Source organism: Coenobita brevimanus, chromosome 97 (assembly GCF_032717465.1).
Source record: "Coenobita brevimanus isolate Jiangsu-jjx chromosome 97, ASM3271746v2, whole genome shotgun sequence".
Taxonomy (NCBI): domain Eukaryota; kingdom Metazoa; phylum Arthropoda; class Malacostraca; order Decapoda; family Coenobitidae; genus Coenobita; species Coenobita brevimanus.
The window spans coordinates 52,875,152-52,902,797 of record NC_137050.1 but is presented as its reverse complement, the minus strand read 5'-3'; positions in this window follow the sequence as shown (position 1 = coordinate 52,902,797).

Below are 27,646 nucleotides of genomic sequence, written 5' to 3'. Positions count from 1 at the left end.
CCCTTCCACCTCTCATCCTTCCATCACACTCCTCTTTACTTTCTCCTCCCCTCTCACCCTACATTCCCCTCTCCTTCACCCCTGCCTCGTCTCTCATCCTCCCTGCCTCTTCCCTGTCCCTCTACTCCGTTTAATCTTCCTCATACCGACCCTGCTTCTCAATTACCCATTCTCACCTTTTTGCCAACTCCCTCCCTTCCATTTTCTCCTGGATTTCGTACACCTGAGTTGGCTATTAATTCAAGAAAATATTATTCCCTGAAGAGAAATATGAATGGAGCCATTGAACGCGGTATTCTGTTTCGTACTGTGTATGAGAGTTCAGGAAGAAAGGAAAGAAATAATGGTTGATGGTAAAGCCTGTAAAACTTCCTTTCCAATGAAGGTTAAATAAAAGTAAATAAAGATTTAACCACCCCGAGACGCCTGGACACATTGCGTTTAACCGCTACGACGTGACGGCATCTTACTGAAGCTTAATACATTTGCTGGACGTTGGCAACAATAAAATGTAAATATATATATTCGGTTTAAAAGGGATTATATGGATGGTTTGTAACTCCTACACCCTCCTTTGGGTTTAAAATGAGTATAGAAGAAGGAGGAGGATACAAAATACAGGCTGCTGCCAGTGGATACAGTCACATGGCTCTCGGTGACGAAAGGTGAAGCCTAGAGAGGAAGAGGTGGCGTTCAACAGAAAAGAAGTTAAAGGAAGGGACAGGAATGTTGCAGGAACGGATGAGAAGTGAGTCAGGCAATGATGCAGGACATGTGGACTGGTCGTCACCACAACAGGGGCCACGGATGGGAAAATGTTGGGTCTGCTTCCCTGGACACACCAACACCGAACAACTACACGCCATTTATTTCCAAAAGACAAAGTATCGTGTAATATGTATGTACTTCTGTGCCTATACAGTATTTACAGGAATATGCTCAGAGAAGTATGCTGGACTCCTGTGTCTATATTTACAGGAATATGTTCAGAGAAGTATGCTAGCCTTCTCTCCATACTACTGAGTCGGAGAAACAAGTCAGCAGCGGAAGACCAGCAGGAGTTGCATCCTGAGTGCTGCTGGAACGGAGCCCCAGCTGCCTCTATCATCAGGCTTCCATCCGCCTAGGGAACATTGACTTGTTCGACTGGTACTACAACCTTCTCGTGTTTGTGTGTGTGTTAATTACCTAATACCTCAGTTATTTCAGTTATTTGGCCAGTGTTCAATATTCTTAAGACAAAACAGGAAAGACAATTAATTCCCTGGCAGTAGTAAATCTGTGTCCAGGATTACCCACGCGTCCAACTTGCCCTGTCTATCTATTCATTGCCAGACGCCTTAATCCCGTAAGGGGTGGTCACAAACAAATCGCCTCCATGTCGCCCTGTCCCCCGCCATTTCACTACCCCGCTCCCAGCTCTATTCATTGTCAGACGCCTTAATCCCGTAAGGGGTGGTCACAAACAAATCGCCTCCATGTCGCCCTGTCCCCCGCCATTTCACTACCCCGCTCCCAGCTCACACCCCTCTCTCTCATAAACCTCTCCACTCCATCCCTCCATCTCATCCTTGGCCTCCCCTGCCCTGACGAGACGCAATTAGGCTGGACTGTGCACCGGGGGTCCAGGTGAAGCTGGGGCCTCAGTGGCCTGGCTGCTGGCCCAATGGCTCCCTCTGTCTGTCTACCTGCAACTTACCCGCCAAAGATCGTTTATACCTCCGTCTACCTGCCCATTTGAGTATCTATCTATCTATCTCTGCGTCTATCTATCAATCCATCTATCTGTCCGTTTATCAGCCTTTTTTGCTACCTATTTTCTTCGTCTCAGAATCCATCCCTCTCTCTGTTCATATCTATCAATCAATTAATCTGCCAGTGTCTGTCTGTCTGTCTATCTATCTATCTACCTATCTATCTATCAATCCATCCATCCACTTATCCATCCATCTATTCATTCATTCAACCATCAATCTATTTATCCATTTGTATATTTATCTATCTTACCGTGTGTGTGTGTGTGTGTGTGTGTGTGTGTGTGTGTGTGTGTGTGTGTGTGTGTGTGTGTGTGTGTGTGTGTGTGTGTGTGTGTGTGTGTGTGCCATATTCTCGTCAGCGTAGGGGTCCTGTTATCACCTCTTCCTAAGCGATATGTTATGCACAGTACACCTTAACCTCTCCAGTTTGTAATGATAAATTACCACTGGAATATGATGCTAGTCACGAAGAAGCGCCAAGGAAAGGAACATGCCACATTACTGCCTTTTTCTGCAACTAAGCGACATGAAATAGGCCGAGAAAAGGATGAAAATTTGGGCCAGGTTAAGAATACCTGTATTAAACCGTCAAAACTACAGCAAATCAAAATATACTGCGAGTTAATGAAGACGCGCCACCTAATACAGTTGCAATAATTCGTGTACCGTTGGTTGTTTGCAACACTGACCTGATGTGGAATGATCACGCACTCGTACAATACCCATCTGAACACAAAGATTCGCTCTGTTCACGAAGCAATGGCTCAGAGGTAAGATTAATCAATTCAACCCATTCTACTCACTGTCTATTGATTGAAAAGGTACAGGACGAACGTTTGGTCATGTGTAAGTGGAATAGTGTGTTAGTTCTTGAAAGACTGCCATCACGCCACGCTTTTCATGTACAGAACGTCAGCGTGCCAGAGGAATGCTGGAGGGTGGCATGACGCAACATGTGGCAGCCCGTAGAATGTGGGTTGTCATCATTCAACGATTGTCAGGCACATCCAGAGGCATCATGACGACCAACAGCGTCCTGCAAGAGTACATGTCACAATAGAACGTCAAGGTCACCACATCCTGATGCTGCATCTCCGGGACAGATTCCTATCGGCGGCACACACACCACCAGTGAGAATCCTGGTCGACATAATCATCAGATAAGCAGGTCCACCATACAGCGGCCACTGTGGTTGTTTGGCCTAAAAGCACGTACAGCCGTAAGGGTTTTGGATCTCTCACTCGCCCATCGTCGGAACAGACTACAGTGGTGTAGCCAACATCTGCACTGGACCAAAAGGCAGCGGACTGCTGTTCTCCTCACTGATGTATGTCGTTTCTGTGTGGATGACTCTGATGGACGTCTGCGTGTTTGGAGGCAACGTAATGAACGTTGTGCTAATTGTTGTGTGAAACAGGGTAATCACTGGTGTGGACCCGGCATCATGGCATGGGCTGAGATTTCAGCTGACTACAAAACCCCTAGTGACCATCGAAGGTAACCTTATGATCCGAGGATACATGGACAATGTTCCCAGGCCCCATGTGATCCCATCTCTACGCGACCATCCAGGCTTAACAACGTTGCAACAAGATAACCCTCGTCCACACGCTGCTCGTGTCACAGCTGTGTTTCTCCAGGCTGAGAATGTCAACATATTGCCATGGCCTGCCTTCTCACCTGATTCAAACACAACTCACCATGAGTGCGATTATCTTATGAGGTGCCTATCCTCGCATGACCCCAACCACAAAAACAGACAACTGATCCAGGCAGTGAAAGAAGAGTGGGAGAGGCTTCCACAGTACACACTACGTAAACTGGTGTCCAGTATGAGGCATATGATTACAAACTGACTGGCTGCAAATGGTGGCCACACCCAGTACTGACGGACACACGTAATGTGGCATTGGCTGTCTACGAATCAAGTCACAAATGCACTGATGGCTGTTTATGTAATGAATTTTTTGCCCTTATATTCTGTCGTAAACTTGTAGCAGATACTGATGGACCTGCTGTGTGAACTACATTTAGATATGTCCAACTTTACCCACAATAAACCATTGGTAACCTACTGGTGCGTTTTCACTGACTCACTATACTTCCCACATCTGCTGGATGCATTTTAGATCGAGTTTATATTCAAGAAAATGTCTTTGGATATTGATAAGATAAGATTGTTCAATTGGGAGAAAAATTTTCTTTCCCATATTATTTCAGGTAAAACTAACAATATTCTGGATTTTTGCACGTGGAAATGTTCATGTGCTATTTCACAAGGCCTGGCTCCCCTCTCCCACTCACACCAAGTATTTGTTGGTCTTTTTAGCTATGAAACGTTGTGTAATGTGTAAGTAGGGAAAAGACGGTAAATGTATCGTCAGTTTCTTCAGTAATGTTTAGCTTTAATATCAGGCGAGTCTTTGATAGTGACTTGTTTTTCAATAATCTTTTAATGGAGGCAGAAAAATCCACATTATTAATACTGGTAATATAACAAGTCTATAATAAGACAAAATAACGTCAGATTCTTTTTCAATACTGTTGAAGATTTATTTAACAGAGAAGTTTTTGAAAATGACATGCTTTTGCAACAATCTTGTAACGGAGGCAGAAAATAATCCTAAGCAATATTTCCAGTAATATAATTAGTCTATAATTAAATCAAATGCAGAATATTAATACCGGTAATATAATAAGTTTATAAAACTACTAAATGCAAGGTATTAACGCCGGCAATATAACCAAGCTACACTAAAGCAATTATAGTGCTTATCCAGGCAGGCCATTTTCCCTTGACAAGTATATGAACACACTCGCTAGTATGAGAAATAAATACATATGCATATTTTTTTAAAAGCGAGGGGAAAAAATCTAAAAGAAAGCTTGTCACATGAACTTATTAATCTTGTAGTAAACTCGCAATGACGAATTTGACTGAAGTGTATTCAGTAGAAGAGGTAATATACGTAGTTGTAGGGAGTTAATCTGGAAACACTGCTTTATATTAATGAAGCTTTTATTGGTAATTTAAGCTGTAATCAGGGAAATATTTGTGCGCTACAGATACACTTGCCACAGAAACCCATTAACATGAAACCCGTGTGAGACAAAGCGTGAAATAAGTGGATGGCGGGCATGGCAGAAGAGGTGGCAGCACACTGAGGCAGAAAACACTTAATATTATAGGATCATGACGTCATAAAGCCTGTGAAAGGATGACGAGGGTGGTGTTGAGGGAGGGAAAAATGGAGGAAGGATGGAAGGAATAGGAGGAGCAGGAAGAGACGACGGTACGGAAAGATAAGGAAGAAATTGAGGGGAAGAAGGGGGAAGAGAAGGGGGAAAGGAGGAGGTAGGGGTTGATAAAGAAGGAAAAATAGAAGGGAATGGATGGGAAGAGAGAAATATGTATTTGAAGGAAAAATAACAAAGAAAAGGAAGGAGGATGAGGGAAGAGAGGGAGATAGGCGTGGATGAAGAAGGAATAAATGGTAGGAAATGGAACAATTAGTAGCAGGAAGAGAGGGAGGTAGGAACAGACGGAAAAGAAATACAAAAGGGAAGAAATCAGAAAAATGCAAACTACAGTAAAGTAGGGATGACTGAAAGTGGATACTAATTTAATCCTCTCATAGCTGGAACAATTCCAGTGTTTGTACCACCTAACGTCAGATGATTTGCTAAAATAAGGGTGAACCATATGAGATTGTGAGAGATAATACTGTCACCATTAATATATCCATTCTCGGAACAACTCCAATACGTATTCCATTCCACATGATGCCATCATAATCATCCAATCCTACGTTGCCCCTTGAGGAGCGTAGGAGCCCGGGGCTAGGCAGTTGGTGCTGACATTGAACATGAGAGTGACCAGCCTCACTCATCCCTGAGTGGCCTTACGTGAGCAAAAAACCCCGACCAACCCTTGGATATAAACCTTCACCGGCTCAATCCGATTGGAGCACAATAATTACCCACTAAACCACCAGGCGCCAAAATTTGGTTATATGGTTACCACCCAGCGTAGTAAATAGTTTCCTGGTGTACAGGAAACTATTTGGCTTGTCACTCAGTGTAGAGTCACCCATAGGCACAAGGAAGAGGAAAGAATGAAGGGATGAAAGACAGAAGAGGGAGTGTAAAGTTACCCGTAGGCAGAAGGACGAGGAAAGAATGAAGGAAAGAAAGATAGAAGATGGAAGGAAAGAAGGATGGAGGAGAGGATAGGGAAGACACCCGAGAGCAGCACTACACTGAGTGAGTGGATGGTGAGCGCCCCCACCTATTATTCAACTGAGTCGTTAAAAAAAAAAAAAAAAAAAAAAAAAAAAAAAAAAGCGGGGGTAAAAAATGAGAGGAAGATATGAGTGGATGAAGACAAGAAAGAAAAAACAAGAATGTATAGGGAAATGGCAAAGAAGGAATATACTGTATTAAAAAAGAATGGAGGATGTGGGAAGGGCAATGGAAAGAAAAGAGCTAGTACCTGCCAAGTACAATGGATGCTGCCTTATATCAAACAATATTAGTACACTACAACACCCACAGGTTGAACTTTGACCTTATCCTGTGACCTTGACCTTGAACTGGCTGTTCTCAAAACTGATTTCCCTCATTCTTGGCTTATCTTGATTATTGGAGTGTTTGACCTACATCATATGACCGGCATGAGACTCTGACCTTTGCCTGTTATCTTTTGTTAAAAAATCGGCAAGTCCTTGACTGGCCCTCAACCTTTCCACACAGTTTGGTACAAATTACATCAAAACAGTTTTATTATGCTATTCACACGCAGGTCGAGCTTTGACCTTGCCCTTTGACTTTTTGACTGATGTTGTGAAAATAGACCCTTCATTCTTGCCTTACCCTCAACCCTTCCACCATTTTTACCCCAAATAGGATGAAGGTGATGTAACCTTGGACTTGGTGTTCTCAAAAACAATGGGCTAACCCCTTGTTTGACCCTAAGCCCTACGACTCGGTCACTTACATAGTAAGTAACAGCGTGGGATGTTGTGATGTCAGTCAGTGTTTAAGAATAGTGATGGTTGAAAAAAGTGGAAGGTAGGAGTGGATGAAGAGGGAAGACAGGCAGGTAAGAGTACCGAGAGTGGCTGCTGATGAAAGAGGAATGATAGGATTGGAAGAGGGATAAATTGGATGGACGGTGGGAGGGAAGCCGGGAGGTAGGAGTGGATAAAGAAAGATGAAGGGAAAGGACAAAAATAAAGAACGAACGCACATAGAAACTGGGATTATAACACATGAAGCGAAAGACAGAAATAATACGGAAGATGGGATGAAAGAAAAGGAACGAAAGAAAATAATAAAATCCTGTTAGGTTGAAAAAATCCCACCTGAGCAAAGTAAAATGATATATGCCTAAGAAAAATACAATTAAGCAGATGTCATCGTACTGACGGGGTTAATTAAGGACTTAACCCTTTCACCTCTGTTGTTGGTTACTTTATCGGGCTAAAACCAGCAATTCTGTCAACTAAGAGAAATGCTTGAAGTAAAAGGCTTCTATATACATGTCGTGTAATTCCTTCCCTACTACTGATACACCAAACAGTTATATATATCTACGTTAATACCAGAGTTTTGTGCAACCCTGAGATATCCGAGCAACAGACGGGGTAATCAAGGCAGCGTAGTGTGTCTGTAAAAAGAAAAACATATTGAAAACTCAACACAGGTGGAGGAAAGGGAGAATATACCCAAAATAGGGCCATAAATGCACTGAATAAACAAATAGGGTATTATAACAACTACTGGTATTGGGGAACCATTAAGGGGGATTGGCTGAATACACAGAAGACGCAACAGGATAAACGGGAAGGAGGAGAGAGGGACAGAAAGGGAGCTGGAATGAGAGGGAATTAAGGAGGTAAAGAAAGGGAGGAAAAGATTCAAGGCCATGAGAGGGATGGGGAAGAAAGAGAGAAAGAAAAAGAGTGAAATGGTAGGATAATGACGGGGAAAGAAAGGGAGATGGAGGGAAAAGTAACAATGAATGGAAAGAAGGGGCAAGGAATGAAGGGGGTAAAAATAAGGTCAACGTAAAGAATAAAGAAAAGAAAGAGGAGGAGAAGATACGGATATGAAGGAGAGACAGAAAGAAAATGGTGGAATGAGAGGGGAATTGATAATGAAGATACGAACAGGAATAAATGAAAGAAAATTTAGGAAAGAGGAAGACAAGGAAATAGGTTTGATGGTGATGACGGAAGGAAAGACAGAGGAAAGAGAGCGAAGGGCAGGTCAATAAAAAAAGGAAGAAAGGAGTGTAGAGGAGGATAAACTGAGGAATGAATAGGGGTGAAGGGAGGAAAGAACGGAAGAGAAATACAGCTGGGCAGGGAGACGAGGGAGAAAGAGGAAAACAATAATAATGAAGAGATGAAGCAATGACTAAAGTTTCAGAGGAAGAAATGAGTCACAGAAAAAGGAAGGGAGTAGGGAAGCAGGTGTAGTAAAGTGAGACATTACGACAGCCATCAGCACACGAGGGTATGAAGAGAATGTGAGAGCAGTGTGGAGGAAATTAGGTGTGGAAAAAAGTGTAAAAAATGGTGAATACAACACAGATGTAGAAGTTAACTGAAGATGGATGGAAAGGATTGAGAGAGAGAGAGAGAGAGAGAGACACACACACACACACACACAGGCAAACAGACAGACAGACGGACAGAGAGAGAGAGAGAGAGAGAAATATAGGACAAATAAAAATGTTTACAAATATGGGGAAAAAAGAAAAGCACTAAAAAGAAAACACAGGGCAAAGCACCAAGGTAAAACGACAGCTTATACACAGAGAAATGAGAGAGAAATAAAGGGGGAAAGGAATATAAAGGCAGGGAGCATAACTTGTGGAAGGGCGAAGATCACAGAAGGCAACTAACAAGTGATAAAAGATGTGGATTAAGACATCAGAAGAGGAAGAAGAAGAAAAAAAAAGAAGAAAGGAGGAGGAGGAGGAGGAGGAGGAGGAAGAGGAGGAGGAGGAAGAGGAGGAGGAGGAACGACGACGACGACGACGACGACGACAGAGAGAGAGAGAGAGAGAGAGAGAGAGAGGGGGGGGGATTAAAAGAACAAATAACAGATCGAGGCGGAGGGGGAAGAAAATTTCAGAAAAAATGAAGAAAGAACACAATGAAAAAGAAAAAAAAGGAGAAGAAGAAAGGAACAAAAAGATGAACGACAAATAATGGAAGAGGAAAATCATAGAGGCGGAAGATGAAGCAGGGGAGGCTATTACGAGAAAGGAAAGAACGACGGGCCTGAGAGAAAGAAAATAAACACGGGATATCGGAGAATTAGAGAGGTGGGAAGGGTACTGAGAAGAAGGAAGAGAAGAGAGGCGTAGAAGAAAGTACCATTAAATACAGGGAAAGGAAGAATTAGAGAAGTGATGAGGTTAAGAATGAATGAGGAGCGGAAAACATGCGTAAGAGGCAGGACAGTTAATAAAGGCAAGAAGGGAATAATTAGAAGAGAAAGAGACGTTTGGGTGAAGACGGAACGAAAGAAGTCTGGAAGGAAGGACAATAAAGAAAGAAAAGGTTCAGTAAAAGAAATGATGATACTAGGAATAACAAATAATAGTAAAATAATAGCAAGAGAGGCACAGATGGAAGGATAATAAGTAAAGGTAAAGGGAGAGTAAATGAAGGAAGGGGTAGCGAAGCCTACAACGAAGGAAGGACAACCAACGAAGGAAAAGGAAGAACTATTTAAGAAAGATGGAAGGTTGACAGTAAGAATAAAAACAGAGAGGAAAAAGAATAATAACACAAGAAGGACTGAAATGTAGAAGCAAAAGTAGGTATGACAGGTGGACACAGAAAATAAATTAGAGGATATAAGAAATAGAGGGAGTGGTTGCTTTGGAGAAAAAAAACGAAACAGCCATAGATAGGACACACACGCACACACACACACACACACACACACACACACACACACACACACACACACACACACACGAATAAAAAGTGACAATAACTGGATAGGAAGGAAAGGAAGAGAGGCGGAGAAGTAAGGATGACATACAAAGGAAAAACAAGAACTGGGGAGGTGAAGTAAAATGACAGGGGAGGTTATTGCGAAGGAGGAGCAGATAAGAGGCGTAGGAGGAAGGACACAACACAGAGGGAACAAGAGCATTAAGAAGTGGATTAGCAGAGCAGAACGAGGGAATTACCAGGGGAAAACAAAGGGAAAAAAGAAATAAAGATGGACGTAGGATGAGAGTTAGAAAAAAAGTGTAGAGGGAAAGTTTTAAAAAGTAGAAAATGAAACAGGGAAGTTACTACCAAGATGGATTTTTAAAAAATGAGCGTAGACGAAAGGACAATATATAAAAAAAATGTAGAAAAGGATGAATGCAAGACACGGTTAGAATGAATGACAAAAAACATGGAAAAAATGAACAACAGAAGAAGGAACAGGAAAGGGGAAGAAGGACGATAAATAGGGGAGAAAGAAGAGTTAGTGAGGTGGAGGGAGAGGACAGGGAAGTTACTGTGAAGACAACTAATTAGTGAGGAGACTGCAAGGCGCTTAAGACCTGTCTAATCCTACCCAGAGGACGTGGAGCAGAAACAATACGAGGAGGAGGAAGAAGAAGTGGAAGTAAGAAGAGGACTAAAGAGAACAGGAGGAGTAGGATGGGAAGAGGAGTACAAGAGGAGGAAAACAAAGGATGGATAAAAATGAAGATTGTGAGGCAGGGGAGTGAGGAGAAGGAAGTGGAAAATGAGCGTGGGAGAGAGGGAAGAGGTGAAGGAGAATGGGAAATGGAATATGAGAATATAAAGGAGAATGGGAAAAGAAATGTAGGTGGAACAACAGGAAGGGCCAAGATGAGAAATGAACCTGAATGAGAAAGAAAATGAGGCGAAGAGAAATGGACAAAGGCAAAGGACTATACAAAGTAGCAGTATAAGAAAAACAGGAATGGGAAAAACATTCCCTACGATGACGCATTTTTTTCCACTCACGTAACTGCCAGTAAATTTTGCTCAGTTCAGGAGAAACGTATGGAATTGGAAGGCGTCAATCCAATGCTTTCATTAACCCCTTCACTACAATAGGATCTCAGCAAAAAACAAAAATCGTCTGGTGATAACAATAACGTATCAACAACATACCCGGCCACAGAAATTACAAACTAAGACAATAAACATGTGACGCAGCAGGTGGAACAGAAACTGAAGAAGGAAACTCACCCAGCAACAAGATGTGTAAACCTTGAAAAAGTGCCGGGCAGCAGAGAGACGCCAGTGCCTTACATAACCTAAAGGGAAGAGACGTCTTTCCTGTTTTAAATCGCCTGCATTTTTTTTTTTTTTTTTTTTTTTTTTTTTTTAAGAAATTATATTGAGAATGGAAATAAATAAATAAATAAAATTATTCCAAACAGCAAATTACAGGTGTCATCCATTCATTAAAGATCTATAACAATTGGACTTGAACTGCACAACAACAACAACAAAATCGTTCTTTGGCTACAATAGTTAAAAGAATATGTTATTAGCCCCTACACTGAGAAAGGCCATTCTACACAGAGTAAAATAATGTAGCGTCAGCAATAACAAACATAAACAGTGTCCTCTGACTTGGGGAGGTGAGGGTAATGATAACCTAATGTTTCGTGTAGGACTAAAATATCAAGGATCACTCGAGTAGGAGCTGGTTACTTGATACATTAACAGTTCTTTTACTCTAACTTGACCCAGATTTTCACCCTTTTGCGTCCTATTTCACGTGGCTCAGTGGCAGAAAAAGACAATGCTACGGGTCTACATCCCACCCTTAGCACTTTATTTGTGACTAGAGCCATATTCTAATGTAAATCTACCGTAACAACTAAGACGGAAGGATGGTAAATTTAGGCCACGTTAAAGTTAAAATGGTATTGCACTGACTAAGAAAGCCACGTCCCCCACTCAACAATCTAATCCAATCTATCCAAAACAAAAAAGTAAACAGCTTCAAAAAACAAATGGGGTGGAGAGGTATATGAGAGAGGGGGGTTGTGAGTTGGGAGCAGGGCAGTGAAATGGCGGGGGACAGGGCGACATGGAGGCGATTTGTTTGTGGCCACCCCGAACGGGATTGAGGAGTCTGGCAATAAATAGATAGATAGATAGATAGTTACAAAATATTACAACGAAGGGCTTCACCTAAGATAATATCGGCGGCAAAATCGGCAACTATTCTCGCAACACTTACTGCTGTGAACACAAATACTGACGTTGAGTAATGACGTAAAACCCGTGATGCGATTTACTGAGCTCAACAAACATTTCAGAATATGTTGCAAGAGCTTCATAATGCTTTTCGAAAGAGTGAAGCGATATTATTGTGTGCCAGTGTATCTCACCTGACTGTCGCGTATATACCGTAATTTATCCATTTTGAAAACTGGAAATGTGAAGTAATCTCCCACCCTGACTTTTCCTGTTTCCTGTTGCTGTCACCTGGCTGCTGTCGCTCCCTCCCTCTGCACAACGTTACCCTGCTTCCTGCTGTCTAAAATATATTTGTTATTAAAAACTGTTCCACCGCATGGCCAGACCTTTCCACTAGGGAGCTGATAAGGACAGGTGGGCAGGAAAGCTGAGAACTTGACTCGAACTCCATAATCAAAGGGCTACGAGACTGTCGATCTGGCCACAAAACAACCTTAGCTGTCTTTGTATGTCTGTGTGCTGTGGGGGGTGCGGGGAGGTGGAAGAGGGAGGGGGAGAGGGGGGAAAGGTAGGGGAGGGGGGAGAGGTGGGAGAGGGGAGAGGGGGAGAGGTGGGGGGAGAGGGGCAGAGGTGAGGGGAGAGGGGCAGAGGTGAGGGGAGAGGAGGAGAGGTGAGGGGAAAGTATGAGAGGTGGGGGGAAGAACATGAGAGGTAGAGAGGATGGAGGAGGGTGAGAGGTGTTGGGATGAAGGTCGTCTGAAAAATGAAAGTGGAGGAGAGAAAGAGTCAGGAAAGAGCGAGAAAATGAGAGGGAAAAATGAGGGATGAGAAGCGTGGCAACCAAGGGAGTGTGACCGAGACGAGAGGGAGGAAAGGAAGCGTGAGAGAGTGAAGGAAGGTTGGGAGTGAAGGATGGTCAGAGGGAAGGTGGGATTGATGGAAGGGAGGATGGGCAACAGGATTATGGGAGTGAAGGAAGGACAGGACAGAGAGATGATGGGGATGAAGGAAGGCTTGATGGATGATAAGAGTAAAGGAAGGATTGAGGGATGGTTGGGAGTGAAGGAGGACAGAGGGAGGGTGGGAATGAATGAGAATAAAGAGGATGCTGGGACTGAAGGAAGGATATAGTCTTGGTGGAGTGAAGGAGGGAAGGAAGGGTGGGTTGAAGGGAATGAAGCATAAGTAAGTAAAGGAAGAATATGTGGGATGGAAATGAAGAATGGATAAGATGTAAAATTTTAGTCCAATTAACCCTTCAACACAGTGTAGGTGATGTTTTACTTTATTCTTGCTGTCTCCATGGGATTTATTCCAGCACAGGACGGCAGCCTAGTAATGAAGGAATTAAACATGGCTCTTCATAACCCATCCAGTTTGGAAAATCTGTCCCAAGCTGAATAAAATCGCCTTGTACTGCAAAAGTAAAATGCAAAGGAAGTCCTCAGGCTGAAGGGGTTAAGGCTGACCATTGACTGAGAATACAAACCATGAAAATAGATAAATATAAACCTTTTGACTTGTGTGGATTTCTAAGAATACAAATGATAAGAGGACAGCCACAGCAAAGGCGTTTTCTGTACTGATGTGTTGCTGGCAAGAGAATTCTTGCCAAGCCAAGCACTGGATCGAACCCGCTGAGAACTATGTTTAGATGCAGCAGCACCTACTGCAGCGACTCTGGTCGTCTGCCTTTCACTAACGATATTCGGAAGGTAGATGCTTCACTTCCTTGGGCCTGACTGCTGCCAAGCTACGCCACACTACACCACACCATACCAATTTACACCAAACCACAGCACAGCATAACACAACACACTACTCGTATATCACACCACACAACAAACCACACCACACCACGCCAGAAGCATTGACAGAAGGGCCCTGAAATAACCGCTTCTACTACTTCAGTGCTCCATACTCAAGCGCTCAGGCCGTCTGTTAAGCATTCACTGGTGACATAAAAAGAAAAAATATATATATATCTCCACCTAAACCACCTGATTCGTTATTTTTTAAAATCACATAATATAAGTAACACAAGGTATTTCCACAACACTGGCGGGTTTGGGCCTCGCCGCTGGAAACTGCAGTGTGTCCGCTCGTAACGCTAGACGGTATTTCATTTTACATTTCTCTTCTTGCCTGAAGAAACTATATTTTTAGTATACTTATGCGTTCTCATTGTGTTAATATGCTTCAAAATAATATCTAGGCAAAAATCTCTTAATATTCCATCAAAAACTTTAAATAAACCAGAAGACAAGGAATCCCGTCAGCATCAATATATTACTGGGGAGGAGCGGCACATCATGGCACAAAAAGCCTGTGTTCGCTTGATCTTTGTGCAATCATTTTCAGGAGACGACTGAGGTGAAGATGAATTCGCATGCAAGTGAAAATTCTTAAAAAACAACTTATTGCTCTAAGTGTCTCATTCAGTATGGGGAGTAAGGATTATTGAGAGATAATAAAGATGCAGGAAATAAGAAGCAATGAGGAAGAACTGACGAAATAAAAAAATAATGAAGGGGAGAGAAGGAAGGCCGTATAAAATAAGAGAGGTGGCTGCGGAGGACAAAAGGAGGAAGGAGAAATAAAAGAAAATGGGAAACAGGGAAATGGAGGAGAAAGAGGCAGGTCATTCGAGGGTAAATTTAGGGGACGTACAAGGAAGAGGAGGAGGAGGTCACAGAGGGAAGATAAAAACACGTTGGAGAATAAATGAGAAATCAGGAAAACAAAACATAACTATAAGAGATGGAAGAGAACAGCAAAAATATGAATTAAAAAAAAAAAGAGATGAAGCAGAGGCACAGGCATTATTAAACAAGCGGAACAAGTGCGAAGCCGAGAGGAGCAAAAAGTAAGAGGTTAAAAGGACAGGAAACAAGAATGGAAGCAGAAAAAAAATGTATGGAAGAAGACGCAACAAAGTAGTGAATGCCACCGACATTTCAGGGGTGGAAAGGATGGAAAAAAAAAAAAATTACTGACACTAAAACTTTTACAAACTTAAGCGGGAACACAATAATGTTATTTACGTAGTGATGTTATAAGTTCAAAGCCGTAAAAGACAGGAAGATATACCCATTACTTTTACAACCACCAATAACCAAAGAAGTAAACAACTGATAACGACCACTGTGCATACAGCCCTTGTTATGCTGTTCATTATTCTTACCCTTATGGCATTTCTTATAGCAGAATGCTGAGATGTAAAAGATGAAATGGACGAGTTGATTTTGTCGGCTGACAGGATAAGACCTACAAAAATTAAAATACAAAAAAATATACTTCGCTTGAGACGAAAACAGGCATGACTGATAGAAGGAGTCTGAAGTTTAGTAATGGGAAAACAAACTAGAACGAGGCAACAGAAAATGACAAATTCTCACAAACGCCCATGGCCATTTTAGGGACATCTCGAGAAGAAAGGAAGATAAAACACGAGAAAATGCTGCAAAACTCGCCCTTCCCCTTGGCACACAGAAAGGCAATTGCCAAACTGGTCTGCTGGGAGCGAAGAGAGTGAAAAAAACAAAAGAAAAAAGAAGACTAAACGAAGAAAGGTGAGTTCAATTAGCAGGGAAGTATGTTAATCAGCAGGTGACGGAAAGTAATGGAACAAAATCAACTTTAATGAACCAGGTAACAGAACCATTTCCATTAAGTTAGGAAGGTAATGCTTGAAGACAGTACACGCTTGTAGAAAGTATATGTCTGAAAGGAGGAAATGCTTAGGAAAGTTAATGCTGAAAGGAAAAGATGCTCGAAAGAAGGAAAATGTCCGAAAAAAGTAAATGTCTGAACAAGTAAATGATGAAAGGAAAAAATGCTCGAAGGAAGTTTGTTTGAAAAATGTAAATGCCTGAGGGAGCAAATGCCGAGGGGAAAATAATGCTCGAAGAAAGTTAACGCTTGAAAGGTGAAAATACTCGAGGGAAGTTAATGCCCGAGAGAAATAAATGAAAGAGTTCATGTCGAAAGGTAAAAAAAAATGCTGGAAGGGAGTTAATGCCTAAAAGGAGTAAATGCCTGATAAAGTAAATATTGAAAACGAAAGAACAATGCTCGAAAGGAGTTAAGGTTTAAAAGAAGTACCGGTATATGAATAAGTTAATTTCTGAAGGGAGTCAATGCTTGAAGGGAGTACATGCTTGAAGGGAGTACATGCTTGAAGGGAGTACATGCTTGAAGGGAGTACATGCTTGAGGGACGTAAACGCTTGATGAGAGTTAATGCTGCAATGATTAATAGTTACGGGGAGTATATGTTTGACGGAAGTAGATGAAGCAAGGCAGTAAATTACTGAAGGAAAGAAAACTGAAAGAAGGTTATGGTATGGGGGGAGAAAGAGAAAGAGAGAGAGAGAGAGAGAGAGAGAGAGAGAGAGAGAGAGAGAGAGACTAAAATCTATATAAAACCAACTAATACATACAAACCCCAATGGGCCTCAGTAAACCGGCCATCATCTAGCGAGACACTACCTAACTAACTGCTGGTATAAACTAGGCAACGGTGTGGACAGAATACACGTCCTACCCTTTGTAAACCCAGGCTCCTGCCCCTTCACCACCACCACTACCTTGCCAGACATACTCTTTGCGCAGCGGTGCAGAGAGGTGGCGAAGGGAAGGTGGGGTGGGTAAGGGTGAGGGAGAGCGGGGAGAGGGTGAGGGGGGAAAGGGAGAGATGTGAGAGGAGAAGGAATAGTGACAGAAGGGAGGGAATGAGAGAGGTGGAAAGGGGTGGAAAAGAATGAAAAGGATGAGAGGGAGTGAAGAAGGGCTGGGTTAGGCTGGAGTGAGGAAGAAAGAGATGTGTGAGTTAACGAAGAACTAGACAGTCCGACAAAGGGAATGACAGGCGAGGGGGAAGAGATTAAGCACGAGGGGAAATTAAGAAAACTGAGATAAAATGAAGCTTAATTATACATAAGGGTGGAACTGTAAAAAACTACAAAAAAAGGAAAAAGACGAAAAGAAATTTGGAAAAGGTAAAGGAGAAACAATGCAATGTAGAAAATCAATAAGGGATGAGGAAATGAATACAAATAAAGAGAAGGAAGGAAGTGAAGAACAATGACAGAAAAAAAAATGAGTAAAATAAGAAGGGAAAAATGAAGGAGGAGTAGATGGGTGTGGGGAAATGAAGAACGAAAGGGGAGAAAGGAAAGGAAGAACGAGAAAGGAGAAAGGAAAGGAAGAATGACAGGGAATGGGAGAGAAGCACCGATAGAGAGGAATGGAGGGAAAGCGAGAATGAGAGAGATGATAGGAGATGGGATGGTAGGAAAGGAAGAATAATAAGAGATGAAGGGTGAGAGCGATGGAAGAAGGGTTTATTATGCAGACGTGAAAGAATGTCAAATATTCATGAAAAAATGAATCCTCCCTCCCCTCCTTCCTTCTGACCTCAGTGGCAAGTCCATCAAAATGTGTGGCTGGTTCCCTTGACATTTCCTAGTCAGTTAAAAATACAGACATGTGGACAGTTTATTCCTTGGTCTCAGCTGCCTGAATGTAAAATAGCTTCTGTGGGCTCTATTTTGCTGAAAACTTGATATTTTCCTTGTCACAGTTGAGACCTGGTGAAACGGAAGATAAAGGGGCAAACAGGAGGCAGAATTGTGTAGCTGGCCTAGGATGTGATAAGAGTATTATTACAGAATCAAATACAACTGCCCTACAGCAGTACTGACTCGTGTAGCGTCGGCATATCACTGACTCAACCAATTTCTCTTAATACCACTTCTGTCTCAAATGCACCATAACAAAGTTCATATTTTGCGGTGCGAAATTCAACCAACAATGTTCAGAAGATCGTCACCCCGCCTGACAACGACATTTATGACCATCAGAGACGCCTGGTGGCCGTCCCGAAGTTTACCCCTTGACTCCCTAGACGTCTTTCAGTGCTTTATTCAGGCTTCCTTCACACGATATAGTCTGCAGAACATCCACGCACAGCCAAATATCCCGTCATCAGCGTTGAAGCAAAAAACCTGTGGAGATTATTTGAAACCACCTATGTACGTGAGTCAGATTTTATTTTTCATTTTTAGCCTTAATAAAAAAAAAAAAAAAAAAAAAAAAAAAAAAAAAAGAGCTATGCAGTCTCTGTCATTTGGAACAATGTTAAGAGTTGTTTTGTGAAGCACGAAGATGTGAGTTTGGAGAAGCCAGTTCAGACTCAGGGTTCTCACTGAAGCAAAAACAAAAGAAGGCTTGGATACATATAAAAATGATGTATAAGACTTAAAAAATGGCATATAGTGTTTTCTTAATAGATCTTCTTTTTACAATAAATAAGCAAGTTCCTATTTCACTGTGGAATCGAACTACAGGTAAACTGCAATTAAATCATCACACAATTAAGATAGCGTTGGTAAAAGGAATTTCTCTTAACGTTTTGGAGGATACCTCACTTCATAAATTTGCAACTATATAGTGGTGCTCTCTAAACTATCTGGAAAACAGCAGGGTGCCCACCACATGTAATGCTTGGGAACTGTGCTTTACAGCAACATTTGCTACACAAATAATTATATACATTAAAGTGTCCCCCACACGACACACATCTATTTGTTCTTCCTACATATGGATTTACTATCACGCTTTACACCTGGATCTGGCGAAGGGATTATTGCCAGGTAAATCCCCCAATGGTTAGGGAACATTTTAAGACCATCCAGCTTCCCTTGTAATATTCTGTATACGTTGTCTGTCCATCTATTTGTGCAAGACTGATATAAGATGTCTGTATTACCTCTTCAGTGATACTGAACGTCAAAGATAACCTAACTACCAACATAACAGGAAACAAAGAAAAAAAAGAAAAACGAAAGAAAGATGGAAAAAAGAAAAGAAAAAAGGAAAATGGAATAAAAAAAATAGGAGAAAGGAATAGAAAAAAGAAAAAGAAATAGTAAAAAAGAAAAAACTGAAAAAGAAAAAAGGAAAAAGAAGAAGAAAGAAGAACGAATAAATGAATGAAAGAATGAATAAGAGAAAAAGATGTTATGTAGGCTATGTCCTAGTATATACTTGTTCTGTGACTGCCCATCATGCCAACACAACTATAAAAGTACAAAATAATTATCCTATATCCTTCGTGGTTCAACGTGTTTTCTTTATATACTGCTAAAGGTACAGCACATGGCAGCACAAATACAGTAATTCAACACGCGTCAGAGGCGCAGTTTGGGGAAGCAACAGGTGGTAAGGATGTAATGGCGAGGTGCTTGAGGCGTGAGTGGACTTAACTGCTTAGGGGACTTTAGGTTAATGGTAGTTTGTGGCTGGACTGGTTCATATTGAGGTGAAAATGACCATAGAGTAATGAGAGAGAGAGAGAGAGAGAGAGAGAGAGAGAGAGAGAGAGAGAGAGAGCGCAGCGGCATCAATACACCGTGCTGGGTTAGTGCTTAGTACTGAGGCAGGCCTGTGGAAGTACTGCATTTGTGGAGACTGATGTTGTAAGTAGGCCGGTAAGTAGGCCGGTAAGGTGTAAGTCAGAGATGAGGGAAGTACAACACATGGCCAATGGACAGACAGGATAGGGTAGGGTGTTGTAAGAAGGCCGGTAAGATGTAAGTCAGAGATGAGGGAAGTACAACACATGGCCAATGGACAGAGAGGATAGGGTAGGGTGTTGTAAGTAGGCCGGTAAGATGTAAGTCAGAGATGAGGGAAGTACAACACATGGCCAATGGACAGACAGGATAGGGTAGGGTGTTGTAAGTAGGCCGGTAAGATGTAAGTCAGAGATGAGGGAAGTACAACACATGGCCAATGGACAGACAGGATAGGGTAGGGTGGGTGTCGGGTGAACTGGGCTAAGATGGGGGTAGGAGGTGGGGGTGGGTGAGATTAGTACTCCCAGTGAAGATGGCTGCTGTGTATGGTTTAGCGTTAGTAGTGATGTCAGATTTATCTTTGAAGGTCATTGCTATGACGGTAGTAACAGGACGAGGTGGGCGGACAGGAGTGAGTGGGACGGGGTGGATGGAGAGGAGTGAGTGGGACGGGGTGGATGGAGAGGAGTGAGAGGGACGGGGTGGGTGGAGAGGAATGAGTGAGACGGGGTGGGAGGAGAGGAGTGAGTGGGACGGGGTGGGTGGAGAGGAGTGAGTGGGATGGAGTGGGTGGCGTGAGTGAGACGAGGTGGATGGAGTGAGTGGGACGAGGTGGGATGGTGGTGGGTGGTTGGATGGACGGAAAGGAATAGGTGAGGCAGGTGAGATGGACCAAACCGAGTCAGTGGGACAGACTGGGATGGTGGTGGGTGGTTGGACAGGGGGAAAGGAGTTGGTGAGGAGGGTGTGATGGGCCAAGACGGTGGTGTATGGTGCTCAGCAGGGAAGGACAAGGATGCTCAGTAAAGATGGGTGTCGTGCAAGACGCGATGTTGATGGCATGAACACAGCCTCTCAGAAGTTTGATGCTGGGGTACATGAAAAAAAAAAAAAAATGAAAGAAAGGAAATGCGTTAGGTGTAAGGGGGTGGGTAGGGCAGGCGTGGAGGGTGGTGGGTGGTAAGACGACCTGTGAAGATGAAGATGGCCATGGCGATGCTAAAACATGAGAGAACTAGAACTCTGTAATTGTACTGCGAACAGTCACTAGTCTCCACCTACTGTTCCGAACGGAGGTCCTTAACTAACGGTCACTAAGACATGAACAGGACATCTCAGTAGTGTTCATAGGTCATGGTAGGGTTCATTCTGTAGTCACTTAGTGATAATATGTCCATCGTCACCACTGTCTTCCGTGGGCAAGAGGCTGTTGTCGGGATTCGTATTAAAGGTCGCACTGAAATCTCCAAAAGACATAACCCACATCTCGTTCACAACATAATACTGTTATGACTCTTTCTGACAAGCCCTTCCACTGCGCGTCATGGATTTGGATTTTTTTTTTTTCTATCAGCAATGCTCCATGCCAGAACACATAACCTGGGCCCTTCAGATTCTTTGCGCAGTCACCTGTTCTCCTGTAATCGTTTCGAGACTCTGAGGCGGGAATAATAATACCACCGGCGAAACCAACGGTCTCCATTTATGATTAACAATAATACCAACAAAGCAACAACGATAGTCCTCATATGCTTTCCCTCTCGCGCAGCAAGTAATTAACAACAGCAACAACGAAACAAAAAAAATAATATAATAATAATAATATGCTGCCCGTTGCAGCAAGGTAGCTACGTAAAACAGGAGAAAGCCACTTCATTCCCTCAAGCTGCAGTCTCTCAGGTGTCGTATGCAATGACCTACACAAAATTTCAAACCATCCACAGCCAGGACCCGCTAATAATGTTGATTTTACGTCTCTTCAAAGTGCCTGTTCTTCTACATATTCCATACGCGCAGGAATCACCTCTGAACTGACCGATTTTTTTTTTTTTCTCCTAAAATGTTACCAGGGGTGTGGATCAGTTTCCTACCGTTAAATGTTCAGTGCACTGGCAAACCTGCCTTGGGCCCTGACGAACCGGAGGGGTAATATGGCAACAGTTGATACAAAGTTGTGGTACTTACAAAACTCTGTAATTCTCCTTCACCGCACCATCCACAGGCTAAACACCTACCTGAAAATAAAAGAAATGATATTCATTTTTTTTTTTTTACAGACCACAGGAATCGAGTGCTTTGTGGCTACCAGCAAATACATATATGACTTGAAGTATCATGTAGGAAAAGCATGGAGCAGCAAAAGCATGCTTAAGTACTGCTATAGGGTCCTCAAGACGTGAGGGGTCATAACTATTTCGTAAACTCATTCCGATATGTGTAGTTAGAGCAATTACCTGATTATTTTTAAATTAATTCTCACCAAACGGAAGAACCTTGAACGCCATAAGACATTGTTTGAATTCGATCTGAACCTTAACTGCAAACCAGTGTAATCCATCTAGTAACAGGGCAGTAGGAGTCCTAGATGGAAGAGTAAAAATAACCTCAGTTGCCCTATTTAACACTGATATCTACTGTATATTCAGCAAATAATTACATAGGCCAACCCACAAAGATGTACAATATTCAGTATCATACAAACTAGTTTAGTCAACCTACGTCCAAAGACATTATCTATGTAGAGACTGTTTTACGTTAATATTTGAGTCGAGCATGGAAACAAACTCTCTACTAAAATCACCATCATCATCACCATCATCATCATCATTATCATCATTATAATCCTCCTCCTCCTCCTCCTCATCATCATCATCATCGCTCCAACCCTATTTCCCCCTAACACTTTCAGCCAAAGGGATCCAGAAACATATACATGATGACTATGAACAGAGACCAATGAAGTGATTCATCCATCCACTCATTCTTTGTTTGTCTTAAAAATTCTCGGCTCCCCCTCATCGGTCTAACGATCGTCACACATATATGCTCATCATAAAGATCATTCGGTAGACCCGAAGTAACAAAAGCAGTGCAACTTTTCTCATCTGTTTCTTTTATTACACAATTCTGTTGCTTCGTTCATTTCAATACTTATTATACTCTTATGTTCCCTGTTGTTAATGTCTGTAATTCACATACTCCTATATTTCTTTGGCTTCGTTCAGTTCCAAACTTCACATAATCACACATTCCTTTCCCATATCAATCCACCTTCTCGGCCTGCCATGCCGCCTCATACACCCACGCTACAATACTGTTCATTCCACTACGAAAATACACTACGTCACGGCCACCCTACCTTACAGCCACATACACCCAGGCTACAATACTGTTCATTCCACTACGATAATCCACTACGTCACGGCCACTTTACCTTGCAGCCATATACACCCAAGCTATAATACTGTCCACTACGATAATACATAAAGCCATGGCCACCCTAACTAGCAGCTCGAGCATAACTGGTTGTGATATCCCAGACGTGAGGGTCAGAAATAAGACGATGTCACCAGTCCAGTCTTCCGCTGTCAACTTGTCCTGTCAACATTTGCAGAATTTTGGCTGAAGGCCTTATATACACTTAGATGTTTTCATGGTCATTTACCTAGATGTCTTCCGTCCCATGTAGCTGTGATGGTGATGACGATAATGCTAATACAAGCTAATGATAATGCTGATAATGATAATAATGATTACTTAACTGTTCTTCTCTTAGCTACTTCACACACTAATTACCTTAACTTCATGAAGGAACACACCTACTTTTAATGTTCCTCATCCTCCCTGCTTAAGAATGCCAGTCTTCCATAACTTACTTCACACACATATATTCTTAGCTTCATCCTCTCACTGACCAGCTAATTGCCCGTCTAACCTTCCAACAACGCCAGACAATTTCACTGCATAACTTGGCTGCACAATCTAACTCTCCTCAACAACTAAACTTTCCCTCAACTTAATACCCTAACTCTCCACAACTTGGCCACTTGCACCAGTCACCTCATGATACATCCTGAACTTAGCCAATCAGTACACACCTGGTGACATATAATACTAATAACATTAAAGATGAACCATACACTAATAAATTATACCAACAATACAGGATAATACAGTAACGATTTAGCTCTTCAGAAAGCTCACTGCAACACCCACTTACATACAAATCTGAGAAAACTACGTACACACACACACACACACACACACACAAATAAACAAAAAAATACACATACACACATCATCCAAACATCATACAAACATCACACACACACACACACACACACACACACACACACACACACACACACACACACACACGCACGGTCAATATGAAGGGTATATTTTTCCATGTACTTACGAGGCTGGAGTGAGCAACCGTTGTCAGAAGCGAGAGCAAGGTGAAGCGAAGGGTGCGTGGCAATGTAAAACAAACTCCAGACTTTTAAAACAACCGCATAAAAACTAAACAAAAAGAAAAACTCACAGGTAAGCACATACGGTCTTTTAGAAGGTGAGATGTACTGTATGTTTTGTTTTGTTCTGTCTTTATCCTGGCTCCTCACAGGACTGGACCGCGTGAGTGAGTAGGTGAGGATCAAGGTGAGGTGAGGTGAGGGTATGGATGGTGTTGCGACCGAGCGTGAGAGGCAACTGGAGGCTGGGTGCTGGGTGGGTCAAGGTGGCGGTGGTGGTGGTGGTGGTGGTGGTGATGGTGGACAGGTCGGTGAAGCGGCAGGCAGGCAGGCACGCACGCGTTTCACGAGTGACGGTGGTGGTGGAGATTGTTATGGAGTGGTGAAGGTGGTGGTGGTGACTGGTATGGGGTGGTGGTGGTGATGATTGTGGTATGCAGTGATGGTGCAGGTGATGACTGTGGTATGGAGTGGTGGAGGTGATGACTGTGGTATGGAGTGGTGGAGGTGATGACTGTGGTATGGAGTGGTGGAGGTGATGACTGTGGTATGGAGTGGTGGAGGTGGTGACTGTGGTATGGAGTGGTGGAGGTGATGACTATGGTATGGAGTGGCGGAGGTGATGACTGTGGTATGGAGTGGTGGAGGTGGTGACTCTGGTATGGAGTGGTGGAGGTGATGACTGAGGTATGGAGTGGTGGTGGTGATGATTGTGCTATGGAGTGACGGTGGAGGTGATGACTGTGGTATGGAGTAGTGGAGGTGATGACTGTGGTATGAAGTGGTGGTGGTGGTGACTGTGGTATGGAGTGACGGTGGAAGTGATGATTGTGGTATGGAGTGGTGGAGGTGATGACTGTGGTATGGAGTGGTGGAGGTGATGACTGCAGTATGGAGTGGTGGTGGTGGTGGTGATTGCGGTATGTATGGAGTGGTGGTGGTAGTGATTGTGGTATGGAGTGGCAGTCGTGGTGATTGTGGTATGGAGTTGTTGTGGTGGTGACTGTGGTATGGAGTGGTAGTGGTAGTGACAGGTTTGGAGTGGTGGTGATAGTGACAGTGGTATGGAGTGGTGGAGATGATGATTGTGGTATGCAGTGGTGGTGATGGTGATTGTGGTATGGAGTAGTGGTGGTGGTGATTGTGGTATGGACTGGTGGTAGTGGTGATTGTGGTATGGTGTGGTGGTGGTGGTGACTAAAATGTGTGGTAGGAGTGGTGGTGATTGTGGCGAAGATGATAAGACAGGTAGTAAATGTGGTAGAGTGGTGGGAGTGGTGATGGTTGTGGTAGGAGGTTGTAGGGGTGTTGATGACTGCGTTCGGTGTCATTGAGTAAAGTATATTGAGAGTTAGTGGCTGTGTTCGTTCCTGTAATAGCGAAGGCTTTTGGGTAGGAATACTGGCTGATTTAGCAGAGGATGTTAGTTGTGGTGCCACGAAGCAATTAAGGAAACAGTAGTGGTATGCTGGTGATGGTGATAGTGACAGGAGTGTTGGTGGTGGTGTTAAGAGGCCATGAGAGAAGCAGTGGGAAGAAAAGAAGATAAGGTAAAAACAGAAGGGAAAATGGAGATGGTGGGATCTGAGGAAAGAAGTGAGAGGGAGACAAAAGGAAGAGCTAAGGATGAGGGCAGTGGAGGTGAAGAGACGAGGGACAGAAAAATAGTGAATGGGAGAAAGGAAGAGGCAGGAGTATGAAGAAAGAAGTGAGGAGAGAGAGAGAGAGAGAGAAAGCAGTGAAGAGATGGTCCATAAATCCGAGCTGTGTGGAGGAGTATGCAGATGAATGCAGGACGAGTGTGACGGCTGCAAACATAAGCCGTGATGCAGGTCTTCATTTCTCGTGTGTGTGTGTGTGTGTGTGTGTGTGTGTGTGTGTGTGTGTGTGTGAACAGTATTACTCAAACAGCTTTCAACCACTTTTAACTAAATTTTTGGAGCGGTAAATAAACAGGCAAGGGAATAACCTATTGTTTGTGTAAACCCAGCGCCCCCGATACGTCGTAGTAAATTATAAGGACGGCTCTCTATGCGTCGTTTCCCGCTCGTTATACGTTGAAGTAAAGTATAAGGTTGGTTGTGTGTGAGTCGCTTTCTGGTTGGTTTTGGAGACTTTCTAGAAAACCTTTAGCGATTACATTCGCATACTGAATCGTGTGTTTTCTACCACGTCAATAATTAACATAAACATAGGTAACATACGAAATGATTTATCTCTTCAAAAATTTCTTTGTTAGGTATTTCTTGTTGGCTCCATTTTTATCTTTTCGCTTAGAAGAGTTTTCCAAAACCAGCTGTTTGGTTGCTGCCCAAGGTTAAATCTCAACTATTACAGATGAATAAAATCGTTGAATATATTCGTGAGTTAAGTATCTTGAAGGAAATAGGAAAAAAAAAGTTACGTGAGTGACAAGGCAATTGCAAACAATATGGAAAATAAATTGGGAGGGAAAATAATTGGAGAGCCTCTTTAACCGATCAGAATAAAACCCCAACTCTGATATAAAAAGCATATTAATCATAACCATGAATCGGTTTAATCCGTATGGTCTATTGCAAATCGGAAAAGAGATGTCAGCTGGGAGTGGCGGAATATACAGGTGGTTTTAAAAAAGTGGAAGAATTTCAAACGGCCGCTATTTCTTAGTTTTCTACACCTTCGTCTTTTCAGGTTTTGGTGATGGGATGATGCTGTCCAACGTAAGTGAAGTACAAGTTGCCGGCAAAAATAGTTTTCAAACAAGAGGAGAAAGTCTAAGGAGCATATCATAATGAGGACTGTCAACCACTCTGAGGCCAAGGGTAGGCTACTGTCCACAGCATACAAAAGGGCAACACTGGACGTCCAGATCAAAAAGACGCAAGCCAATATCGATGCCGTGCGAACCTATGCCATTTGATGCCTGAAGATGTCCCACCGCCACCGCTTCCTCAAACTGGACAATTTTGTGTTTCTGTTATGCTGGGAAAACCATTCTTGCTGGAAACTTCTACTTCATTTATGATGAATAACAATCCCATCACCAACACCTAGAAAGGAAAAAGATGTAGCTTCGAAAACAAAGAAATATCTGACGTTTCAAATCTTCTCACCTTTTTAAACACCCTGTATTTATACAATTATCTCGAGGAATTTACAGTCGTAAATTGTGCTTCCTTTCGACTTCTGTTCCTGGCTAATCATTCACATTCCCGGAAAAAAAAAATAAACGCAATCTACATCTCAAATTTTACAAAGGACTGACCGAACTCGAGAGAAAATGCAATTAATTTTCAACTCTGAGCTAAAATAAAATGCTGCGAAGAGTAACGCATCAGAAGACCGTGAAATGGCGTGTGTTATTTTGTGTTCAAATATTCCATCCGCGATTCAGAACATTTTTATCAACTTCAGTGTACGGCATTCTTTGTTTTAATTATATGATGTGAAATGGTGCCTTAATTTTGTTTATAGCGATATCAGTTCCGTGTGACTAGTGTACCAGAGTTGGGAAATCACCACCACCACCAACCACCATCACCGCCGCCGCCGCCGCCACCATCACGTCATTTTCAGTCAATATTAATCATCATCATCATCATAATATCCCTCTTTCCCACCACTACTCGGGGTGAAACTGGTTCGCCAGACTTGGTAATAATTCACACCTTAGTTACTGATGCATTTGATATAGAGAAAAGCAAACATGAAGCACACGCCAACAGGGTAAAAATGTACTAAGCCAGCGTTCTGTACAAACACCAAATGATTCCGGATGAGCAGCATTGTTTGATCATTTGTAGCAAGTGCAAGCATTCACACACACACACACACACACACACACACACACACACACACACACACAC